This window comes from Sapajus apella, unplaced genomic scaffold (assembly GCF_009761245.1).
Source record: "Sapajus apella isolate SASKATOON/1434 unplaced genomic scaffold, GSC_monkey_1.0 scaffold29, whole genome shotgun sequence".
NCBI lineage: Eukaryota > Metazoa > Chordata > Mammalia > Primates > Cebidae > Sapajus > Sapajus apella.
This window is the reverse complement of record NW_022436969.1, coordinates 10,360,632-10,366,829: the sequence shown is the minus strand read 5'-3', so window position 1 is coordinate 10,366,829 and position 6,198 is coordinate 10,360,632. Positions and strand designations below refer to the sequence as shown.

Here is a 6,198-nt window from a genome sequence, read left to right as displayed (position 1 = left end):
TTTTTTTTTTTTTTTTTTTTTTTTTTTTTTTTTTTTTTTTTTTTTGAGACGGCGTCTCGCTTTTGTCGCCCAGGCTGGAGTGCAGTGGCGTGATCTCGGCCCACTGCAACCTCCGCCTCCTGGGTTCAAGCGATTCTCCTGCCACCGCCTCCCAAGTAGCTGGGATTACAGGCGCCCGCCACCATGCCCAGCTAATTTTTGTAGGTTTTGTAGAGGTTTCACTATGTTTGCCAGGATGGTCTCGACCGGTTGACGTCGTGATCCGCTTGCCTCGGCCTCCCCAAGTGCTGGGATTACAGGCATGAGCCACCGCGCCTGGCTTAATTTTTGTATGTTTAGTAAAGACTGGATTTCACCATCTTGGCCAGGCTGGTCTCAGAACTCCTGACCCCGTGATCCGCCCGCCTTGGAACTGCTGACCTTGTGATCCGCCCGCCTCGGCCTCCCAAAGTGCTGGAATTACAGGCATGAGTCACCACGCCCGGCCTCTGTTTGCACTTTCTAAACATTCTTAGCAAGGCGAATGAATAAAAAATGAAATAAAACACTTATTTTTGAATGCATGGTTAGTTTTGTGCTTTTATGGAATGTGCTTGGGAAGAGATGATATCTCTTAAGTCTGTTTAATATGTAATTGGATAAAATCCAAAAGCTCAATTTACTCATTTTTTTTTTTTTTTATTTTTTTTTAGTTCTAGCTTTTTTTTTTTTTTTTAAAGACGGGGTTTCACCATGTTGGTCAGGCTAGTCTTGAACTCCCAACCGCAGGTGATCCGCCAGCCTTGGTCTCCAAAGTGCTTGGATTACAGGCGTGAGCCACCACGCCCGGCCTCAGTTCCAGCTTTAAACAAAACATATGTCCCCAAAACTCACAACCTATTGGGGGAAGTTAGACAGATACTAGACCCAACTAACTATAACTGAGAGTGACACATATCAATTTAAAAGAATAAATGAAATGCTTAAAGAGCACAAAAGAGAAAGAACAACAATATGTAATTGTTTAATATTTTGGATTTGAGACTCTATGAAAACAGTGTGTTTGGTTTATTTGTCTAGGAGTCATACATTATTCACTCTTATCAGGGAATATTTTTAATAGAGAAAGAGCATGGAAATAGAAAAACAGTAACAAATAATTGTCTTATATAAAGAGTTTTATCACTGTAAGGGACAGTCATAATCTATCCTATACATTCATTTTACAGATGAAGAAGCTGAGCTTGAGAGAGGTTAGGGGACTTGTCCAAGGTCATATCAGTAGGGACACAGCCAGGCCTCTTAGAACGCTGAAATCTTTTATCTCTAAATCATTGTACATTCTCTAGAGTTGTACTGTTCGGCATGACAGCCAATAGCCACATGTAGTGATTTAAATGAATTACAGCTGGGTGCAGAGGCTCACACCTGTAATCCCAGCACTTTGGGAGGCCTAGGAGAGTAGATGGCTTGAGGCCAAGGGTTTGAGACCAGCCTTGCCAACATGGTGAAATCCCATCTGTACAAAAAATACAAAAATTAGCCGGGCAGGTGGCACATGCCTCTAGTCTCAGCTACTTGGGAGGCTGAGGCAGGAGGCAGGAGAATGGCTTGAACCTGGCAGGCAGAGATTGCAGTGAGCTGAGATTGTGCTGCTGCACTCCAGCCTGGGCAACAAAGTAAGACCCTGTCTCAAAAAAAAAAAATTAATTACAATTAAATAAAACTGAAATTTTAATTCCTCAGTCACACTGGCCAAGTTTTAAGTGTTCAACTGCCAGATGTGGCCAGTGGCTACCATATTGGACAGTCTAGAATGTGAATGTTTCCATTATCTTAGAAAATTCTGCTGGACCGTACTGTTCTTGGTGTCAGAGGTTATCTATCTCATGATTCGTAGATATGATTGTAAAATTTATTAATAAATAGTATATAGTGCCAAATAGCAGCCTTTGGAAGTTTTACATTAGTGCCCAACTCTCATAAAGGAAAGAATGCATCTTACTTTTCTTCATACCTTCAGTGTGGCACAATGCTAAAAATTTTTTTTTAATTTAAAAATAGTTTGCTACTATTAGTACCAACATTTTCTGCACTTTTTTTTCTGTGCCAGGCACTATTCTAAAAATTTATTACTGTATGTAAAATCTCATGTATTTTCACAAAAATCTATGAAATTGAAAGTACTATCTCTGTTTTACAGATGAGAGATTGAGTAATTTACTCAATATCACACAAAGGGTAAGTGGGTACAGGATTTGAAATAAGGTCATTGGACTCTGAGTCAATGTAATTAATCCCTATGACAGTAGAATTTCTCTAAATACTGGATGAATAATTGTTAAAGTTTAGAAAGTGACATCTGTAAAGAAAAAGATAATAGAAAACTAGGAAGTTATACAAATTTGTCTTTTTAGTACTGTGCCTGACACACAGACAATACATTGTACCTTAGAAAGTATTTATCTGGGCTGGGTGTGGTGGCTTACGCCTGTAATCCCAGCACTTTAGGAGGCTGAGGTGGGCAAAATGCCTGAGGTCAGGAGTTGGAGACCAATCTAGCCAACATGGTGAAACCCCATCTATACTAAAAATACAAAAAAATTAGCTGGGCATGGTGATGTGTGCCTGTAATCCCAGCTACTCTGGAGGCTGAGGCAGGGGAATTGCTTGAACAAGGGAAGTGGAGGTTGCAGTGAGCTGAGATCACTGCACTCCAGCCTGGGCAGCAGAGCAAGACTCCGTCTGAAAAAAAAAAACAAAACAAAAACAGAAAAAGAAAATATTTATCTGGGACCAAAAGAAACACACACACACAGACACACACCCACAAACAGGATGTATAATCCCCTCACCTTTTTTGTTGTTGTTGTTTCAAACAGCATGTTTTAGTAGAAAAAGATGCACTTTTGAGTTTAAATTTAAATCCTAGTTTCACCATATACAAACTGGATGACCTTGGCTTGTTGCAGAACCCTAAAGACCTGTCTCTTATTCTGAATCTGCATGTTTCCTTAGGGCATTCAACTTGCTCCTAAATTCTATAAATGGAAGTTGCTTTTGCAAACTTGTCCAACCCGCAGCCCACGGGGCCGCATGCAGCCCAGTATGGCTTTGAATCTGGTCCAGTACAAATTTGTAAACTTCCTTAAAACATTATGAGATTTTTTATGTGCATGTGATTTTTTTTTTTAAAGCTAATTTAAGCTCATCAGCTATTGTTAGTGTATTTTATGTGTGGCTCAAAACAATTCTTTGTCCAGTGTGGCCCAGTACAGCTTTGAATGCTGTCCAACACACATTTGTAAAGTTTCTTAAAACATTATGAGATTTTTTGCAATTTCTTTTCTTTTTTTTTTTGAGATGAAGTCTCGCTCTGTCACCCAGACTGGAGTGCAATGGCACGATCTCGGCTCACTGCAATCTCCACTTCTCGGGTTCAAGCAATTCTCTTGCCTCAGCTTCCCAAGTAGCTGGGATTACCGGCATGCACCACCACGCCTGGCTAATTTTTGTATTTTTAATAGAGACAGGGTTTTGCCATGTTGGTTAGGCTAGTGTCGAACTCCTGACCTCTGGTAATCTACTCGCTTCGGCCTCCCAAAGTGCTGGGATTACAGCCTTAAGCCACCACGCCCAGCTTTTTTTTTTTTAGCTCATCAGCTATTGTTAATGTATTTTATGTGGCCCAAGACAATTATTCCAGTGTAGCCCAGGGAAGGCAAAAGATTGGACACCCCTGTTCTAGAGGGATGACTAAATTCATCACACCATTTGGCAGGAATGCTTCCTAGGTGGCGTGTGTGCTTCATATTGTCCCCACTGAGAAGGCAGGCAGCATCTCACTGCCTCACTTTTAGTGAGGCTAAGCTCAACCAGTGAGTTCAGGAGGTGACAGTCTGATCTCTCCATTTTAAAGTTCCCCATCAACTTTCTATCTCACGGTTTCACTTACTACCAATGCCTGCATGAATTACCATTGCCTACATAAATTACCATTACCTGCATGAATTACCATTGCCTCTGTGAATTTTTCATTAGGGGTTACAATGTGGTAATTTTATAATTCTGTCTTTCTTCCCCCATTTTTTAGCTGGAATTCTTCATTTAAAAACATTCAAACCCTCTCACACCTGTAATCCCAGCACTTTGGGAGGCCCAGGAGGGCAGATCATGAGGTCAAGAGATCAAGACCATCCTGGCCAACATAGTGAAACTCCGTCTGTACTAAAATACAAAAATTAGCTGGGCATGGTGGCACGCACCTGTAGTCCCAGCAACTCAGGAGGCTGAGGCAGGAGAATTGCTTGAACCCGGGAGGTGGAGGTTGCAGTGAGCCGAGGTCGCGCCACTGCACTCCAGCCTGGCGCCTGGTGACGGAGTGAGACTCTGTCTCAAAAAAAAAAAAAAAAAAAAAAAAAAAAAAAAAAAAAATTCAAACTGTCAATAATCAGGACTGTTTGGTTACTTTGAAGTACAGAAAGAGCAGAATAAATGCTATGCTCTTTTCTTTTCCTGCTTGTAGTGCTTTGTTTCTTTCCAAAAGGAGCTTTCACTTTTTCTCCTTTAGTAGCAAAATTAATTTGTGAGTTTTTATATTTTAAATATGCTTCAGTCAGTTGCATTTATTCTCTTTTATGTTTGGTTTTTGTCATCTTTAGCCTATGGGAACCTTTCAAGTGGTCTCCTATGGTTTTTTTAAATTTAAAAAAATTTTTTATTTTTTATTTTGTTTGTTTTTAAGTTTTTGTGTAACTTTATTTTTTCTGGATAAATTTTTTTTTATTTTTTGAAATGGACTTTTGCTCGTGTTGCCCAGCTGGAGTGCAATGGTGCGATCTCGACTCATAGCAACCTCCGCCTCCTGGGTTCAGGCGATTCTCCTGCCTCAGCCTCCCAAGTAGCTGGAATTACAGGCATGTGCCACCAGACCTAGGTAATTTCTTTTTTTTTTTTTTTGTAGTTTTAGTAGAGACGCACGCAGTTTCTCTATATTGGTCAGCCTGGTCTCAAACTCTCAACCTCAGTTGATCTGTCTGCCTCGGCCTCCCAAAGTGCCGGGATTGTAGGCGAGAGCCACTGTACCTGGTCTCCTGTGTCTTTTGACATGCTTCATTAGTTCTGTTTTTTGTTTTGTTTTGTTTTGTTTTTGAGACAAGAGTCCCACTCTGTAGCCCAGGCTGGAGTGCAGAGGCATGATCTAGGCTCACTGCAACCTTGGCCTTCCAAGGTTCAAGCGATCCTCCTACCTCAGCCTCCCTAGTAGCTGGGATTACAAGTGCACACCACCACACCTAGCTTTTTTTTTTTTTTCTTTTTGAGACCAGGTTCCACTCAGTCACCCAGGCTGGAGTGCAGTGGTGCAATCACGGTTCACTGCAGCCTCCATCTCCCAGGCTCAAACAATTCTCATGCCTCAGCCTTGCAAGTAGCTGGGACCACGGGCACACACTACCACATGCCCCGCTAATTTTTGTATTTTTTGTAGAGACAAGGTTTCGTTCGTCATGTTGCCCAGGCTGGTCACGACTCCTGGAGTGAAGCCATCTGCCTGCCTTCACCTCCCAAAGTGCTGGGATTACAGATGTGAGCCACTGCACCCGGCCTTATTATTCTTGATAACCTTCTTTGGTTTCTGGTTCAGGATGTTCAAGGCTCATCTTGCGTATTCCCTGTCCCAGACTTGGAACTGGTCATACCTTCAAGAAATCTTGATTCCTTTCAGTGTGGAATGCGTTAGGCCACTACAATCAGAGTATAGGAAGTGCCTTTTTTTTTTTTTTAAAAGCAGAGTCTCACTCTGTTACCCAGGCTGGAGTGCAGTGGATTGATCTCTGCTCACTGCAACCTTGGCCTCTCGAGTTCAAGCTATTTTCCTGCCTTAGCTTGCTGGGACTACAGGTGCGTGCCACCACACCCAGCTAATTTTTTTTTTTTTTTTTCTAGTAGAGATGGGGTTTCCCTATGTTGGCCAGGATGGTCTCAATCTCTTGACCTGGTGATCTGCCCGACTTAGCCTCCCAAAGTGCTGGGATTACAGGTGTGAGCCACCGTGCCTGGCCTAGGAAGTGCTTATTAATAGTAATTGAATGTTACTGCTTCTCAGACATTTCAGTAGACAAAGCTTAGAAATGCATGTTTTAAAACTTTTAAAACAATGAGTTATTACTGAGCATACATATATCCCCATCTACCTGTACCACAACTTAACTTGATGTT

At 41.7% G+C, this 6,198-nt stretch overlaps 1 protein-coding gene across 3 annotated transcripts in view; it reads left to right on the top strand.

The window, feature by feature from the left end:
* The window catches only part of GREB1L (GREB1 like retinoic acid receptor coactivator), a 316,301-nt gene that overhangs the window by 142,340 nt on the left and 167,763 nt on the right, over positions 1–6,198 (top strand). The window lies entirely within an intron of this gene.